The sequence below is a fragment of the Anoplophora glabripennis genome, unplaced genomic scaffold (assembly GCF_000390285.2).
Source record: "Anoplophora glabripennis isolate ALB-LARVAE unplaced genomic scaffold, Agla_2.0 scaffold1432, whole genome shotgun sequence".
Lineage (NCBI taxonomy): Eukaryota > Metazoa > Arthropoda > Insecta > Coleoptera > Cerambycidae > Anoplophora > Anoplophora glabripennis.
In genome coordinates this window covers 17,664-37,741 of record NW_019417506.1, presented here as the reverse complement: position 1 = coordinate 37,741, position 20,078 = coordinate 17,664, and the positions used below count along the sequence as shown (strand labels likewise).

General features: G+C 32.3%; 1 protein-coding gene across 3 annotated transcripts in view; it reads left to right on the top strand.

The window, feature by feature from the left end:
- The window catches only part of LOC108916327 (hexokinase type 2), a 65,227-nt gene that overhangs the window by 28,779 nt on the left and 16,370 nt on the right, over nucleotides 1-20,078 (top strand). The gene's annotated exons all lie outside the window — the stretch shown is intronic.

Here is a 20,078-nt window from a genome sequence, read left to right as displayed (position 1 = left end):
TGTACATATTTATAGAAAAATAGATAAGTAACATCAAGCAAGAGCGTGTAGAAAACTTAATGTACATATACGTATGTACAAGGACAAGGTCTATTTAAATGAAATACAAATGTTATCTGATAATCGTGAAACCCAACGAATTGTAATCACAATTCGTTGGTGAAACCTAAATATGATAATTGGGCCGAAGTTGCAGGGTGTTTTAAGTCTTAAAAAATATTACAAATAATACGCAAAACCTCGAAAGATATTTGACAGATAAAGGAATCTTCGGCAGGCGATTTAATAAAATAAAAGGAAATATTCAATTTTTATATGGTTATATCACTAACCAGTGGCAGAGATACTGAGAGAGTCATTAAGAATTTTGACGCTACTATTTATTCGATAATAAATAAATTCGAATTAGATAAAATAAATTTCGTAAATTCCTTCATTTGATTCATTGTGTTTAAAATAAAAAATATACCTCCCTTTTTATTTGTAAAATGAGGTATATACTTTTATATAGTCTAAAATTAGATAGTTGGAAACAGTTTTGGATTACCATAGGAACAAATTAATACCAACATCTTCCACATCACCAACACTCTACATTACTACATACATAACATTAATGTATCCAAAAGAATGATCGCAATACGATTACTTTCATTATTAAATATTTACAAATTTGTATATTCCATCTTGTCGCATTATATAAGAGATTAATTTAGAAAATTATTTAAGTCACCAGTAAGGCTGCGTTTACATGGAGTTTGAATAAAGCACTTTTCGTTTATAATTATTATAAATTACAATAATAACATTTTTTTATGAAAGTAGCAAACGCGTAAAAGTAGTAAAGTAAGGTAGTAAAAAAGAGCTTTTAAACATTTCTCTCCGCCTTTTTTTATACGTCATATATTGTTTACTCGACGTGTATAGAATTGGGGTATTAGTTGAGTGAGATCAACGGTATTAGTAATATTTCTAAGGTGTTCTATGTTGGAAAAGATTACTCTTTCTCTATATAAACGAGGGTTCAAAACTTCTTCCTAAGGAAGTTATAGCCACTTAAAAGGGCCACTCTAATGATGGTTTTTTCTATATAACTGCGAAATCAGTTGAGATAAAATTATAAAATTTGATAACTCTTACGTGCTCAGTTCGCTACCAAAACGAAATTTATAAATTTTCATCACATACATTCCAACACTGAGGGGGAGGGGGTAAAAATTACCATAACTTTTTTATGCGTTGACTTTTTTACTTTTGACTGAAAAGTTTGAAATTTCATAATTTTTTATTAAAAAAGGTACTCTTGGTTCATATTGGTAGAATGTTCTATTTTTATGTAAAATCCGTTTAAAAATAATGTGAGTAATCTTTTTCGACATAAAACACACTGTAGAAATATTGCCCCCTAATTTCGGGACACCCTGTATAAATGTAACAAAATATACAAGGTATTAATGGAATAAGTACTCAAAATTTGAGTGTTTAAGACATGTCGAAATATGACCAAAAGCTTAGTAGAGTTTTTGTTAGTGGCGGCCCCAAAAGGAGATACGACCTCTTGAATGGGTAACTGAGGAAACAGTTTTTATTGCATAACTTCAAAACGGTTTAATATTAATTCACGAAATTTTGGGGTTGTATTACTATTTGTATGCTTAATAATTGGTGTAATACACAAATCAAAAATTGCTATAGGGGCGTAAAAAAATGCGGGACCATTGGGGCAAATTTTACAATTTTTTTAGTGTACGCAATTTTTTCTAGTTCCTGAACCGAAAATATGAAAATTTATCATATTTTGCATAAAAAGGTACTCTTGTTAGATTTTAATAGCATGAGCCGTTTTCTAGTAAAATCCATTTCAATAATTCATCACGTGCTCAAAAATTCCTGCTACAAAATAAATGTATCCAATTATGTTACGAAAAAATGACAACCGTTTCGAAGTTATGAAATAAAAACTGTTTCCTGAGTTACCCTTTCAAGGAGCCGTATCTCCCTTAAGTGCTGCCGTTGACAAAAACTCTACTAAGGTTTTCATCAAATTTCGATATGTTTTACACACTCATATTTTGAGTACCTATTTCATTAAGACCTTCTGTAGTGTAAAGATTTTCATCTGTGTTCAAAACATGACAACTACAGTGATCTAATCTCAAAAAATAATTCTATTGCTGTTGAAAAAATAGTAAAATAGGGGAATTGAGGGGATTGAGTTGGGAAAGATCTGCTACTCTTAAGATTATCAAATTGTTAATTCTTTATTTAGATTTAATAAAAAAAAGCACGAATAAAACAAAATGCGCATTACATTGATTCAAACCTGCTCACTCTAGAGCTTAGTCTGACAATCTTAAGATTGTAAGATTCCATGTAAACGCAGCTTAAAGTTAAAACACTATGGAATATTTCGACCAAGGATTCAACGATTTTATATATTTTACCTTTCGGAAAACTGAAAAGTAAGCACTTTTCGCAAGATTACTCTTTTTTTTAAACACATATTATTTTCGTGACATCTCAGGTATTGAAATTGACGATGCCACTATGTGCTTTAAAACTTCTACATCTTCTACAATCACTGTTAAGATCAACTTGCTAAGATGCTTTTTTATGGTTTTATTATTATCAGTTTAGGAGGTACTTTTGTGGTTGTTATTTCCTTCGTGTTGGTAAAATTAAATATTATTAAAAGAATAAAATCAAGATTACATTAAAACACAACATTCTGTTTCACCGGCTGTGATTGGTGTAATTTTACACGATTTGTCCAATCAATCAGCCAACCTATTATCACGAGCGTAGACGTAACGATTTGTCATTGTTCATTGTAAACGAATCATTAATATTGATGACGCCAAGATTTAGGGACTTTTTCATTACCAGTACCATCCCTGCAATGTTGGTTACCTAATTTCGACGGTCACCTGGCTTGAAAACATTTATGAAATTTATCAGCCTGTTCATTCTGATTGCAATCGTTTGGCTTTATCCGAATTTAATTGATAAATTGATAAATAGGTACAGAATAGAGAAGCTGTCAAAGATCACATATGTAATTATTGTTTATTATTCCGAGTATGTTCATGAAGGCTAATATCAATACCTACTCAAAATTAATGACCCCTAAATAATGAACGAAATGGCACGTTTATAATTCCCAAGATATGGTTAATATAAAAAGATCTGGAGTTATCTCCATTGTGTTTGGTAAAAAAAGCAAGCGAACCCACTGAATTCCATTCCCAATCGGAAGATTATGCAGAAACCCATCAAACGCGGTGCAATCCACTTTTTACGACCCAAGAATGTCGATGGCCAGAGGCAGAATTAACAGTATATTCTCGACACGACCATTCCTTTATGATAAAATCGAACGAGTCGGCGTTCAGTACGTCATACATAACAATAAACCTACTTCTGCGTTCGTTTCTATAATTTTATCGCCCATTACCCACACGCCGTGTGCCGACACCCTTTTTTTCACCTTGACGTCTCCTTCGGCGAGGGGAACGCCGCAAAGTTCCCGTGAACTTGCGTGTTCGTTGCCGACGCGGCGATCGGTTCGCGCATGCTCGCCGACACACCCACCGAATTCCGTTTAGGAATGAAGTTGCGCGTTTCGCGCTAAGTCACGGCGGCGCAGTGTTACCATATCTGCTGATTTTTCAGTAGATCTACTGATTTCAAGTTTGATCTACCGATCTACCGCTTTGTGTTCAGGGACTATTGAATTTTCTTTTCGATAAATTTTTATTAAAATAAATTGAAAATTGCAATTTTTAACTATTTTATTTGTCTAAATGCTTAATGACAGATATTTTTTCATCCTCGCAACAAGATCAATATGAAAAATATAAAATGAAATATATGAAATACTTTGTAGTTGTATGGCAATGAAACAAAAAAACCTTAATGTTTGTTTTTCAATTTAAACGAGTTTTTTAATAGCCTACAAATATTCTATTGACTTTTTTTTTATTTACAAATACTGATTTACTAAAAATTTACCTGACAACGCTGCAGTACCGCAGTGCCGCAGCTACTCGCGGCGTTGCCACATCGGGCCCCTTCTGTGGAATGTCACGTGTTGAGATCTATGCGGACCGAAATTCTCCGACTCGACGTGAATTACCGTTAAAAAATTGCACAGAGAGCGTCGAGAAAAGAGTAATTATCTAGGTCCTGAAATTTACGTACACAAGAGGACGACTGTTAAGAAGAAAGTGTTAATTAATACCCATCACTACACTCTTACATATATCCTCAAACTTTTCCTCGATTCATTTTGAATTTCTCAGAATTTTATCAAGAAACAGGGGCTAATTCACATGAATTGGATAGCCTAAATTTCACCCCGTGATGGAACTTATCAAAATAAGAAAATACGTTTCTGTTTTCAAGATAAAAGCTATTCAAGTTGAAATTCTTGAAAATCATTTTTTTTATATATGCTAAACGGCTAAAAATAAACAAGTGAAATTTTACACAGATCTTTTTATCTTTTATCCGGTTGTGTATCATAATAGATACATTATGAAGCTGTATGCTGTATTTTAGTACCATAATTTTTTTAAAAACTTACAAAGTTTTGAATTGTCGAGAAAGGTTTATTATAATTATTTGAATAACAATATAAGGCGTTAATTTACAGAGTTATATGTATATAATGCAATAAGAAATAAATTTGGAGCGTACTACACGTACTGGTTAGCTAACAGTTCCTGGTTGGAGTTGTATCCTTAAGGATGTTCAAGCAGAAACTCCTGAGAGGTATGGTGTGCCCTGTGAGATCCTTGTGGTACTTTGACTTATTCTTGTATTCAATATACATATGTATAAAGGCTGCTTGAAAGTATCATATAACATATACTCTTGATTTCGGATCGCGTACTCACACTGGCCAGGTATCCGTTCTTTATAGTTGTAAATACCAGGGTCGACGTTCGAATATCTCCTATGATCGGTCCGCAGAGACTCCACAGCGGTTTCCGCCTTAGTTTTAGACATTTGGCCCTCCCAATTTTGCCCATGTTTAGAATCTGTTGGCCTCGGACGGATTGTTGACCTGTAGTTGGATATGGTAGTTTGTATTCGTGTTGACCTACCTCAGCCTGAAACGTTTTGTTTCTCAAAATTCAGAACCGAGGGTAACTTTGCCAACAGCATCGGCCTCCTTCGGCGTCGCCCTGCTCAGCTTTGGTAATTATCGGGCTCCTTCGAATATGAGTATCTACTTTGGCCGGGGTTGACACCGTAGATGGGTTCGACTTCGAAGTTATTACCTTAGGTATCTGCCGTATCTTAACTGTCACTCAGTGACACAAAACTTTGTACATACTGGCAAAGAGCGACCTTATAATCTATAAATACCACGCAAGCATGACTAATATCGCACTAGGTGAAATAAGTCAAGCGACACTACTTCATGCTTTCTTGTAGTTTATATATAATAATATTTATATTTTATTATATAATTATTATATAATATTTTTTAATTCCCACCACATATCATTCTTACTTTTTACCCAGATTAGACTATTCCATGTATAATTTTATTGCGTAAAATTTTATATTCCGTATACAACAGTATTAGTTTCCTTTAATTTAAGTACTGTCCTATCTCTTTATTTCATAATTACTATAAACCTCACTAGTAACAAATTATTAAATTTTTTAATATGCAAAAAATGCCATAGTAAGAAAGATGGGGCAAAAATTTAACTAGGACTCACGGTTTTACCCGCCCCTAACTGATTCTATGGTTCGCAGTTGACATTTTCTCTTTTGAAAGGTAAGATGTATATTTTCATTTATCTTTAAGCGTTTTGCAGATATTCAAAATACCATTTTCAGCTTGCAAATCACGGAAGTTAAATGTTTCCTGACTCAATCTATGGAGATTTTTCATAATTTAGGTTCTATCATTAGGCAGAGTTTGTTTTGAAAATCAGAACGCTTTGTATTTTGCAAAAAGAGAAAATTTTATACTATACTTTGGTTGGTGTTAATAATACTGTAACTTCTTACTGTAATTTTATACATAAAATTATACAAATCTTAGCTCCTATGAGAAAACTTTTGTTCATTTGACTGATTCACTTGTCACATCGAAAAAGTTTGTCCTGTGTATTTTTTCGGAGGATTCACTATCTATATTATAAATTAACTAATATTTAATTAGGTTTTCCAGAATGTTATTTGTCATGTAGCTAACTGTAAATAGGTACCTACAATTAGCAATATCTATATTACAAATATTGAAAACTATTAAGTAAACTTGAAAATAATTAAGTAAAACTAACAATTTATCCTTCTCGGAGAAAAAAAAATTAAGAAAGCGGTTATTCCGTACTAATCTAAATTGCCTTACTTTGTCATTTTCTTTTTCCTGACTGCTTTTCAAATTACATAACGTTTGAGATATTGGCAATGGTAAATACAGGGTATCTCATAATTAAACAAAAAATAATAATAATAATTTTCCTTTACTCTCTTTTCCATTTAAAGGATTAATTTTTATTTAATTTAATTTTTTATTATTATTTTTTTATTAAAATTAGATTAAATTTAAACAAAAAATTTTTTTTGTTTAAATTACTATGAAATTGACCAAAGTGGGATTAATTCAAGTGCGATTTTCTCAGAAACCGTTAAAGATAACGATTTGAAACAAGAGTACCTTTTTAACGTAAAACAGTTCGGGAAAACTGCTGTCCAATTTGTTAATAAGTCAAAGATGAAAAAGTTACACACGCAAAGTACCAAGGGCCCCCCCGTACCCACCCCAATGGACCTTGTGGAAATAAATGGATTAGTCCATCAAATTGCTCATCAAAATTTAGTTGTGTATACCAAATTTCATTCATTTATCACAACGCGATTGAGAGATATTGCAAAAAAATGATTTCCATTCCTCCCTCTTCAATGAGTCCCTGTGCCCTTAGGAAGCATTTCCGGACCCATGTTCATCTGAACTTTTTTACTTAGTTTTGATCATAGAATCGGCCTGTTCAAGGTTGGCAGCTAATTATGAGACACCCTGTATACTGCTACATACATTTGTTATTGTCGTTTTAATGTTAAATTTAAAAAAATGGGTGTAATGAAAAAATATGTATTGCTTTTATATGCGCAATTTTTTGTCCAGCATTTTAGAAAATCTAAGTAAGTTAGAAACAATATTTTCTTACTATATCAGTTATATAAGTTTTCTTCAGAGACAACTGACAATACATTCAAAATAAGGAAAAAAACATATTTTTACTTCATGTTTATTTTACGTATCCTGAATTTTGCATACCTGTTGAACATAAAGACAATAAATAGCGTACGGTACTATATACATAATCACACCCCGTAGAATACTTTTAGGAAACTATTAACACATATATTAATCACAAGAATTGAGTATCCTTACAAATTAGCTGGACAAAACAGAAAAGGTACATTTTCTGATGTTTACATGATCTCCGTGATCTTTCAATATGAAAAATAAAAGAAAGTTGCTCTAGTTTTAACGTTACACTTAGTCACTTTCTGGATGTACATATCTATTTGTTCTATCACTGTTTTACTAAAAGCGCGATTTCTTCTCCATAAAACCCCAGCTTTGATTTCATCTGTTTGGAATTTGTCGAAGAATCCTAAATATATCTAACAATAATTTTTTTTGTTATAATTATAACATAATATATAGTCGTAATATCAAATAATTGTTGCTTATTTGTTATTCTGGCATGTATTTATTGAAATATACATTACGCATTGCATGTTTTACAAATATATTTAACATATATATGAAACTATGAAGCGTCCTACGTACTATAAAAAATACAGTAAATAGTATGATTAAAAACATTATAGATACTGTATCAGATAAAATAAATTCCATATTATTTAGCAGAGATACAATCAATAGACAGAGTAACGGATGCTTTATAAAATACACAGAATTATCAATTTTGATTCCGCAGGTTATTTTGATTGACTTTTGGTGGCGGGGATATTTTTCAGTCCTAAAAATAAACACCTGTTTCGTAAAAATAAACCGTTAAATGTTTACCTAAACAGGTTATAACAAACGCTTTCTAAATATGCAATGATAATAATAAAAATAATGAACCGTGAACCGATATTGTGTCGTGTTTATGAAAAGGTAGCGATTACTACATTTCCTCTTTTTTCGTGAATATTCAACATTACTTAATAGAGAAAATATTGTTTACAATTTTTAATATTGCTGCGTTGTTATCTTTTGTTTGTTGATGTTAACTGAACCGAAATATGTTATCCTGTTTATCGGCAATAGATAACCGTGAAGTCTAAAATTGTCGCCCAGTACAAGATTTTAATCTGAATGTGAACTTACTTTGGCAAGTAATTGAAACTCATTTTACAACTGTTCTTCGCTTCAATGACAGGAATAATACAAAAACAATAAATTAAATCTAAATACATTTTTATTTTTAACATGTTTTTGAAGACTACAAAATTTACTTTAATTGCCTTTTTTAAATGTCAACAAGTTAATTTTTTTAATTTATGTCTTCTATTTTGTTGCAAACAGTAACACTTGGGCGTTGGATTGGTCGCAGTGGTCTTATTAAGTTAACCTCCAAGATCTCCAGACCTCAGAGTACTAGATTACCGTTTATGGGGCTAGTTCAAAAATGCGTACAAAATTAGAGTGAACACTTAGGAAGCACTAATTCTACGTATCATAATACTGCAGCGCTTATTTTTTTATTGAAATGTGCGTCATAACTTGAAAACAAATGAAAATCGATGACATTTGAGTTTCTTCTTATTATATTGACGTGTAGAATCAGTTTCTGGAGTTTGGTGAAATTCTCCCGACTCACCCTGTATAAGGAAGATTGTGGTTGTCAGTAGATATTTCTATATAGCTTTTTTAAGTTATACATCAATATGAGTATTATGTAATTGTTTTCTTTGGTTTATTTGTCGTTTGTTTTTCGATGTACTTTCCAAGAAATGAGGTTTTTAATTGTTTTATTTGTTTGAGGAAATATGGCACAAACTGCACGTTATCTGTTTGTTGTTTTTATAATTTTTCTGATAGAGATAGAAATTTGTAAATTTTGCGTGATATTAAATTATTAGATTATAGTATAAACTTAAATTTCAGACAACAAAAATGTCATTAGTACAAAAGTTGGATAAAATTGCGTGTTTGTTGACAACACGTTGACAATAAATAATATAATAATTATAATTATTATGTGTGATATTGAAAAACATTATTTGACTTAATTTGTTAAGATTTTTACGGAAAATTAATACATTGCGCTTGTTTGTTATACATACTAGACGATACATATCCTCCTCAAGGCTTTCCACATAATTTATTACTAGAGTGTTTCAGTATACATGTCTTATCTAAAAGATTTGTCTATAAGGTTTTTCATAATTTCTTGAACTGTCCAGATGCATTAAAGAACGTTCATATTAAATATTATCACTCTCAGTTCGAAGTAATANTATAATTATTATTATTTATTTCCGACGACGTGGCAATTACGGTGACTCATAAATATAAATTCGCAAGATTGTACGCTTGTAGATATCGGCTACATGCTATATAAAAAAAAATAACAACAGAGAGTGAGTTCTAGGTGTTGAACATTTTTTAAATACATAATCGTGCTATGCGGAAAATGCAACTTCATCACGAACAACGATGTGACTTAACACTTATCTGCATAATTTCAATATGCATTATAAAATCGAGTAAAAATATATGTAAAGTTAAAAGCAAAATAATTCTTTTAGTGTATCCTGTTTTCGATGTTATGCATCTCCGTTATCATTAATGATAGAAAAGAAAGTTGCTGTTTTTGAGCACATTAGTTATTTATTTTTAAGAAAATATGGTTAAAAAAAATTAATTTTCACGACGGCATGTAAGAACTTATATGATGCATTTCTGACGGCCAAAAGTAGCCTTCGTATAAATATGATGGCCCATTCAACGTTACACCTTGTATACATTATACACATTTAAGGGGGGGATTTCAACTTTTTTTTAACCATCGCCACTTTTTATCAGATTTATCAGCTTGTCTTTAGAAAGGCGCCTACCAAAAATTTTATTGCACAATATAGACCTGCAATGGAATGAAGATTTAGACATCCTCGTTGAGTTTTGCATCATTACTTCCAACAGCATTGCGCAAGAGTCTGGCACTCAATCAACGGTGTTAGCCTAAGTACAATCGTTGAAGGAATACAGTTAAAACAAATACAATAAATCTCCTCTTGTGAAAGAAATATCGGAAAACCAGTTAGCACGTAGATGAGAAGATAGTATATAGTATGCAAATAACATGAGAATTCTATTTGCAGTAAGCTCGAGCGCTGTCGTTCGCTTCATAAAGGCAGAGAAAAACGAGTGTATGTTTTATCGGCCTTATTTGCATAAGGCAACACATTCAATGTAACCGAGGTCCTGACAACTTATGAAATAACTGGTTGTGGTCATGATATATGCCATGCACTCAAAGAATAGTATCCATTCAGCTTGATCTCACGCATACGCTAAAGTCTCAGTATAGTTATTATGTAACGCCCAAATTCGATTTCACCGATCCATCTGAATGGAACTTGAACTCGTTCCGTGTTTACCAATTTCTGGCCCAATAAACCCATCAATGATCAAGAAATTAACCTAAGGAAATTGGTACACGCAATACAAAAATGATAGTAAATTTCATAGTTTGAATAAATTGGTCGAGAAGTTGGAGATACTGAAACTAGTTCCAACTTATAGACCGAGTTTGGGAATTTTTTGAAATTCTGATATCTGCTTTTGATCCAATAGACTAATCCGAGAAATTGACCAAGTTATAGAAAGTGTAAATAAAGAAGTGTGATTCCTCGTTGAAAATTAAAAAAGATCTTTCAAAGAAAACAAATCTACACTGTATATATAATGTAGAAAATGTGGTAAACCTAGGTTCAAGAAATTGACCATGAAATTGGAGACAGTTCTAATTTATCAGTAAATATTAGGAACTTTTAGTGACTTAAAATTCTTATAACAGTGATTCAGAACTTATCAAAAACATTCTTACAAAAATAATTTTGTAAAGAAAAAATCAAAAAGGGCAGTTCGAAAATGATTTAAAAATACACTTCTGCACGGCACTGGAAACTGGTCCCCTGTAAAACCTGACCTCGCACAAAGCGACCGGCATGGCAGCAAAGTGTAATAAAAATGTACAAAAACTTGAAAAAATTTCGCAAGGAAAGAAATAAATAGAATTTAATAGCACCTATTTCATATTAGCAAATTCAACTGCTTTTGCCGCTACTATTGTTATTAATTAATAAAATTAATTTGTGGTTTTAATTAATAAAATAATTTGACATACCTGATGTTACTACTGTTCAAAATTTTGTCCACCGACGTGTAAACACATCTGGCCCGTCTTACTCAGTTTCTACGAACTAACACAAATGTCCTGTTTTACCATAACACAAATGTTTCACCATAATACAAATGTTGTCTTGCTTCACCATAAATTAAAACGATATCCATCAACTCCGAGTTGCTATACAAACAAGCCATTTTTGACACTAACTACTAAAAAACTATTGTAAACACTATCGCAACGACGATTGTAAAATCGAATTTCAGTACCTATTCGGAGTAGCTGAGGCTACGTGGCTCTCCACACGTATTGCGAATTATGCTAGAGACTACAGTTGTCCAGCAATGCTTGCAAGTACTACAATTCAATTTTTTTTCTCGGACACTATAAGGATTTTACAAAAAAATTTTTACGATATTGACTCCATTTCTCATGCCGCATCTATTCTCAATTTTTTATTTTTTTTTTGATAAATTGTGAATCACTGTATGTATATTCATGAATACCAGATATATTAATGAATTTAAACATTTGTGTTTTTATAGTAATAGTGATAGTCTACATATACGTGTTTGTTAGTGCAGTTGCTTTAGTCTGGCATAAGTTATGTTTATTATGATTGACTTGAATTGAAACCTGTAAAAAAATGTATCAGTTGTAATCATTTCTTGAAAAAAGTATTGAATCAAAAACTGTTAAATGTAACACTTGTATACTATTACTGAATTTCTTCCGATGGCTGTACACGAGGTCTGTTAAAAAAATAACCGAACTTTTTTAAACTTTTATTATTAATTTTATATCTTATTGTCCTTGTTTCCGTCAAAGTACTCCCCTCATATACTTTTCTCAGCGGTGTTTCCATTTCGCGAAGCAGTAGTGGATATCTTCATCTCAAATTGCCTTTAAAGGCTGTGACGAATTTGCTTTGACGTCATTAGTAGTCAAAAAGTCAGCAATGATTTTAATTTCGGAAGTAAGACAAAATTCGAAGGCGCCAGATCAGGCGAGTAAGAGGGGGTAAGGGAGAACAGTAATCAGATTTTTGGTATAAAACTGATGAATTGACAAAGCTAAGTGTGCGGGCGCATTATCATGGAAAAACCATGAATTTCCTCGCCACAACACTGGTCTCTTTTTGCAGATTTTTCATGGTACCGTTATAGAACGTCTTGATACGGTTCACTATTTCATCTTGAGCCAAGAATTCAAAATGCACAATTCCATTAAAATCGAAAAAAAAAACAGGAGCATCACTTTGACATTGGATCAAGACTGACGTGCTTTCTTGGGGCGTGGAAATCCTTCGCCAATCCATTGTGATGATTGAACTTTTGCCTCAATGCCATAACCGTAAATCCAGCTTTCGTCTCTCGTTAGGATCCTTTGAATGAATGTTTCATCATCAATGAATTGTCCAAGAAGTTGTCGACAAACGTTCATACGATTTTCTTTCTGTTGTTCGGCCATCTAACGAGAAACCAATTTTGCTGCAACTCGATGCAGGGTATCATCTCTGTAAGCTCGTTTGAAAAATTGAAACGTTTTTGTGAATATTTTCTCCAGTTTCACATAAAATTTTCCGTTGCATCGTTATTCCAGAAAATCGCACGTTGCAAAAATCGTCATTAACACTTAAACACGTTGCACTCAAATAAGAATATCACGAAAACTAAATAAGATATCAACAATCTAAGAACATGTTGTTACAGTAGAGGTTATGCGCAACGCAATGCTGCCAACCGTATATCACTAAATATCTTCATTAGCGCGTAATTCAATAGGTTGTTATTTTCTGAACAGACCTTGTAAATAAGTGTAAGCGCACGTCAAATAGCAATTTATGGAACAAAATGGACTTGAAATATGTACGAGATGTACCTACTTCATGTCTGTTAAATTCGCGACTTTGAAATATATTTTGATAAGTAAAGTAACCTAGTGCTCTACCTGTACCTAATTATCCATATCGAAACAGGAAAAGTCAACTTAAATACAACACGATTGTGATAATACATATATTTTATTTATAGCAATGCAGAAGTAAAGTATTTTTTAATTTATTCGACACGCACGTAATAATGAATGATGAACACGCAAGTGGTTTAGGATTTTTGGAATCATGATTTATTTTTGGAAAAGACGCATCCTGTGGTATTTCTGTTTTCAATTTCTTTTCATCTCTCCCACAAGCCCAGTAGCTACGTGTAAAACTGCATGCGGTTGTAACCTCGATTGCTGTAATGTTTAAATCTTTTCTAAATAATCTGTTACACCTGAAGGTGAAACTCCCAGGTCATTAACAGAATTTTTTTTTGGTTATTATTGTCAGTGTATCACTTTTATTAGATCACAGAATTACGTCGCTAAGTAAACAATTCCCGAATAAGATACATGTATTTTTTATTTTTTCACATTGTACCGTAACTACAAAATATTGAAAATATGAACAAAAATTGAAATAAATAAGTTATTTTTCATGACATTCGTGTTGCTAGATAAAAAAGTCTATTAAAGTGTTTACGTGGTTCTAAAAATACAATAAAAACATAAAAAGTGCCCGACAAACAAACAATAACGTTTTTGCAAAGTTGGCCGTTTTCTGAAATGGGTGTAGCAGTGGATTAAAAATCACACGAAGATAATACATCATCTAAATCAGACGTTATCATTGTTTATTAAAAAAAAAGTCAATCAAAAAGCCGTAACAAAGGTACGTACCTAGATTACATGGGGATAATGTTAATTCCACTTTAATCCTACAATAATATTTTTGCGTTCATAAAGGTCGCCTTCTAAATTTACACAATCGATTAGGGTTCCTAGAAAAAAATATTTGTGATGATAATTCTAGGAAAGCAGACAGATATACAAATACGTATACCCTTTGCGCAAGGATTATAAAGATAATATGTGACAGTAATTTTTATATTGATTCAGTAGCGATTTGATGATATCTGTATCTCTAAAACTAAACGCGATACAGAGATTCATTATTATACGTAATGTTTGTGAAGTATTTTTACGAAAAAACGACATTTGGATGATTTTCTTTTGTTTAACCAACAAGAAGTCTTGAGATAAGCTAAAAAACGTTTATCTGGCTCCTGAAAATAAATCTGAAATATTTGAAGCACATGTATCTTATGTGAATCTATTTAGAAAGCAACAATGCTTCCATTTTCGAGTAAACGCCCATAAAAAACCAAAATTAATATCTGATTTTCGTAATGTGTTATTTCTACAGATATTGCCTGTAATTATTTATTTGGAGCATTTTTAGTTTGTTGTTATTTGATTGGGTAGTTTTGCCACATTGAAACGGGAAAATTTTAAATAACCCCTTTCGCCAAAAAATGAATAGTCAAGGAGTTATCAAAACTGTAGTTATAAACTTGAGTGTGCTGTGAAAATAATATGGTATGCTCGTCAGTCGACTCATTTACGACCTGTTTGCGCATGACGTCACTTGGGACCAGCTCAAACGTCAAATTTATATTATACTGACGCCACGGTGATCCACTAACGGTACGATTATGGGGTAAACAATCTATTAACAAATACGGCCAAAAGAAATAGATTTAAAATATTTTATTTTTGTAACTTCTCCGCTAGGGGGCGCAACTGCTATAATGTTACAGAAAATTGTGATGTTTTCGAAATTTCACTTATATAACCTACATACGTTGAAAATACACTTTTTAGATACACTGTTACACCCTTCACAGGTTTTGTCTGAACTTTTTTTTGTTATTACCATATCAACGCCAGTATGAAGGATGCCGTCTGAAAAATTTTAAATTGTCATCATTTCTAAATGCCTTCCGATTTCAAGAAACGACGACTCATTTTACAGAACTATTAATAAAATTTATATTTATGATATGGGAATAAAAATATTATTTTCCTGCGCAACGGTAGATGACGCTAATTAGAAAAGTTTTGTAATTGTCTGCGTTTACTAAAACAATTAAATGCAACGATATAGTTTTTTTTCCATGGCTTGATAGACCATTTACTAATAAAAACAAATACACAAACCGGAGGTCGATATCTTTTTTCGTTTTCAAGTTATTGCTAAAACAGTGAAGTTGTGCTAGAACATCCTCCTTTATTTAGTTCTTTAAATAACATTGACATAGTCCAAGTCAAAAATAAATTGTAAAACTATACCAAGCTTGTTTTTAAAAAAGTGCTTGCTATATTTTAAAATTGTTTTGATAAGTGCAATGTTTCATTTTTTTATTAATTTCAAATATCTGAGTATTTATAAATATTATTGTTTCTATAACGTGGCAGGCCATGCCCTATGAAAATAGACAACTGAAAAAATATGTCAAATGAATTGTGACAGCTCTTGCTACGAGCAAAATTATTGTTATGTGTGTTGGAAAAGTACTTCTGAACAAGGAAAATGGCTTTTACGAAGACATCGCCGTGCAAGAACGGAAGATAATATTATTAATGTGTTGGCTTGTGTCCATGTAAATCCCCAAATAGTGTTAGGGAATTAGTTAGAGACCTAGGAATTTCATATGGAACACAAGTACTTTTCTCACACAAATGACACTAATTTTGCACGAAGCAAGAGCTGTCGCATATCGTTTGACATAATTTTTCATTTGTCTATTGTCTATATGTGCCATCTTAAGTCGGAACACTTTCTGTGTAATTTTGGTCTAAATTATCGGAGCGTGAATGGAGGAAAGGGGGGTTGTAGTACCCCAAAAATGTACAATATCTCGTAAACCGAGCTACAAATCAAAATTGGGGGTTGGGGGGATCCGTGACCCCCCCTTTCCTCCGTTTGCGCTTTGATATTTTAGACCAGACATAGAAAATGTGCCTACTTAAGATAAAAAATACGTGCCATATCTCTAAAATCGCGGGAGCTATCAATAAAAATCATTTCCAAAGATTTTATTTTAACACGTAGTTGAGAATATTCACCAATAACCAAAGGGTTATTTTTTTTCTTTCAATGTGGCAGAAATACACTAATCAAATGAAAAGGGTTCTTCGAATCAGCATAGATACAAAAAAATTGATAATTATGTGTATATAATGGCACAACAGTGCCTTTAGGGTATACCAAGTGTACCTTATGGGAATCAGTTCTGAATGCAACAATGTTTTCACTTCGAGGAAACCTCCATAAAAAAAACAAAACAATTTTGTGTGAATACCTCGCTCATATCTACCTGGCGTAGTTAGCCTGGTCAAATTAAGCTGTGGTTAAAACCGCAACTGCCACTCTGTTAGGGTTTCTGATTTCTCGGCCTACTTTTTTTCTCGGGACTCGAGAATTCTCGACTAGGAATTCCCGGGAATTCTCGAATTCTCGAGAAATTTCTAAAACTTAAAAAAGTCATAATTTTGGTATTGCAATGCGAAATATAAACATGCTATGATACTTAACAATCATCATTAACATTTATTATTTATTCAGTATTTTTATTAATTTTATGTTTCTACTTCTACTAACAAAACTAAATTAAACTTTGAATATCTTCTTCTTGAAAACCTTTAACTTGTTTTTTTATTAAACACTTCACTTTCAATATACTTATGTTTATTTCAATGTTTTTGAATCGTAGCTTTCTTCCAATAATTATTAACAATCATTAATTAAAAGACTGCATCTTTTAATTAAACAAACAGTAGATAACTAATTTAACCGAAGAAATCAAAAAACAAGCTTTAATTTAAAGATACAGAAGCGTTCTTGCTATTAATTTATCACTTATAATCACAATCTTTTAATTAACAAACCAAAAATAAAATAATCAACTAAAGGAACAGGAACTCAGAATCAACATCAACATTAGGTATCTGCTTATAATAAAATTTCTACACAGACTTATAACTAGGTACATTAAAAAAATAAGAATCATCAAAGTCAACTAAAGCCTTAAAAACTTAATAAATAAATCATGAGCTAGTCGAAAAACCGCTTTAACCGCTCAGTTATTTGTCGAGAAACGAATTGAACGTATGAACGAAACGAACTCCAGTCAAGAACTTAAGACGCGCGTGATTTTTAAATTTCTCGATTTCTCGACACTTTTTTCTCGTCTCGAGTAAGGCCAGATTTCCCGGGAATTCTCGCTTCGAGAAGTCTCGACCAGAAACCCTACGACTCTGTTAGGTATAAAAACAATTCTAACCACAGATAAATCTAAAAGGTACAAGTCTAAGCACCTACATATACGTAAAGTTTTATCTAATCAGTGGGAATTTTATTTGTTGGGTATGAGTAAGAAGTTCTCGATCGCTTATTCATTTTTATCTTGCCTAGGATTTTCCAACCGCCATTGGAATATGCGGTAGTTTTCGGAAGTACAAATTAGCCTTTGAACACAATTAACGATACACATAACATCAGACGGGTTTGTTTGAAATACAGGGGAAACCCACAAGGCATCAGGACAATAATTGGCCATTGCCTGCATATGATTTTACTCGGAAATGCAGGGTGTGTGGTATCATGACGTATTCAATACTTTTTTGACTTCCTTTCTAGGAAAAAACGGTGAAGACTTAAGTTTCCGTAAATATTCTTGTGACTCTATCACTGATTATTTTATTTTTTCCATTTTGACACTAAATTATGTAACAATTCGATTTGCATTATAAGTACTTATAAATTTCAAGTTTTTGTTTTAAACAGTTTCGGAATTATTCAGAAATATCAAATTTTATTTTAAAATTTTAGGGGATGTTAAACTTCCATCAACAGGTCCAAGTGACTAAATTTTATTAAAGAAATACATATACATAATTACCATATTATTATCGTAATATAGTTTTGCGACATACGACCACCCTGTATTTACAGTTTTCACCTAGGACTTTTTAAGAAGTCAATATACAGGGTATCCGCCGACATATGAATTCTATGATTAATTTTAAATAATGATTATTTTCACTTTCCCGAATTCCCAACGGTTCTTGAAATATCGGGGTTTGAAGTTTCCAGGTCGTATGGGTAGTTGCTAAAGAGAAAATTACATTGTTGTGACTAGAGAGAGGCTTAGAAAAAAATGTGGTTTATTTGAATAAAACCATAATGACAATGTAATTATCAAAGCTGCTCAATGTGATCACAGCCTTGTACAACGCATAATTCAATCCTTAGTCAAAGCTCTCGTTCCCAGTTGTAGTTCTCCATATTGTTTTCCACCTCATCAAACTCTGTATTCCTGCAATTAGGCTTTCCCGATAAATAGGTAAGTATCTTCACATGTCCCCACATAAAAAAATCCAACGGGTTGAGGTCTGGAGATCGCGGTGGTCAAGCAATGGGACCACCACGACCTATCCATCGATTGGGATACTTTTCATTGAGGATATTAATAACACCTCTTCCATAATGGCACGGAGCACCATAATGTCCTTCTGATCTGAAGAGAAATGTTCTGAAGTCGTAGAGGTAGATTGTTCTTTAAAAAAGTACATCTCGCTGTTAAAATTTCCGTCGGAAAAATGTGGTCCGATAACTTAATTTTTAATTATTCCAGCCCAAATGGTATTGAAGAATTTTCTCTAGTAGTAGGTTTCTCGAGTACCTAATATGAGGATTTTCGATTGCCCACACATGATCGTTGTGGAAATTGTTGATTCCATCTTTTGTAAATGTAGCTTCGTCGCAGAAAAAGGTTCTTTAAAGAGTATCCAGATGATTGCTTCACCGTTGACAAAAGCGAACTCTTTGGGGAACATCCGTGGGAGAAGTTCTAGTGGGTACAGAAGTACAGTATTGTTTCTTCGCATAATTTCTCTTTCACAAGTCGGTTTAGAAACGCACCTGTTAATCGAACAGTTGTGAAGATTCTACTGAACGTTTGCTTGTCTGGAAGACAGCGGTTTGGATATCGTCATTGATATTTCCTAACCGGAGCGCTGGTACTACCGTTGCAATATCCGTACACGAAAATCATATCCGCATATTCATTTGAATAAATTAAAGACATGACGTAAAAATAAAAAAGAACCAACTGTCAATGATGACAATTAACGAACAATCAACTTTTTTTTTCTAATCCCCGCAAAGTTGCTAATTAGTAAATTACCTAGCCTGTAAAACCGTTGGGAATTCATCAAAAATGAATGGAATAATTTTTACTTAAAATTAGTCCATGAATTCATATACGAAGTATCTTGGATACCTTGTATATCATTACAGTATAGCTTTTAGACGATTTAGAAATTATACAACCATGTATCACTCTGTCTTATTAACAATCCAAAATCCAAGGAGAACCAGGTTCCAAAATTCAATAAATAGATGATGAGTGTTTTATACGACAAATTATTATTTTATTACTGTACTCAATGAATTGTCATATTATCAAATTTATACCGCTTAGCCTTTATGAAAAATATACTAATCATCTAGATTGGCAATGGTTTTGTATTTTTGTAATACAATATTTAACGAAACGAATATAACCAAATATCAGCAGATTAGCGAACTACTGAAAATTAATAAAAAAAATTATTTATTACAAACTAAGAATCAACGTAAACATTACCCAACATTACTAGATATTACTGGATTGAACGTTACAGGTTCATATGACTAAACTGACCATAATTAATGTTAATTTAACATTCAATACTACAAGGTCATAGCCTTTTAGTACCTACTTTGTATGTATTTCCCTGCAATAATCGGAAGCT